The sequence below is a fragment of the Equus asinus genome, unplaced genomic scaffold, assembly GCF_041296235.1.
Source record: "Equus asinus isolate D_3611 breed Donkey unplaced genomic scaffold, EquAss-T2T_v2 contig_271, whole genome shotgun sequence".
Lineage (NCBI taxonomy): Eukaryota > Metazoa > Chordata > Mammalia > Perissodactyla > Equidae > Equus > Equus asinus.
The window spans coordinates 59,495-60,000 of NW_027224929.1; positions in this window are offsets into that span (position 1 = coordinate 59,495).

Here is a 506-nt window from a genome sequence, read left to right on the forward strand (position 1 = left end):
GTCGCGCGGTCGACTTGTCCATTTCCCCGGAGGCATCCTGCCTGCCGGGGCTCCCTCCCTCGGGCCGGTGCGAGCGGTCCTCGGGCGGCCCGGGAATTTGGGCCGCAGCGAACGAACGAACGAAGCCCGTCCCTCCTGCGTCGGCACCGATGAGACACAGCCCTGGTGGATGGAGCCGCTTTCCTCGGGTTTCCTTTTGCTTTCGGCCGCTGCTGCCACCAAACCTCCCTAAACGATAGGAATGAAAACGGGAACCGTTGGCATAATAAAAGCGTTTTGGTTGGCGTGTTTCTTGGCTTTTGGGGACTCGAGAGGTATGATGGATGATCTCCGATTGACGTTTGGAAGGTCTATTTCATCCCAGTCGCACGAACCCCGAAAACGTGGCGGCTGGACGAGGGAGGGAGGGAGGGAGGGAGGGAGGGAGGGAGGGAGGGAGGGAGGGAGGGAGGCCAACCACGGGATTTCCGCACGACCAGCTGATGGACACGAGCGCCCCGTGAGCC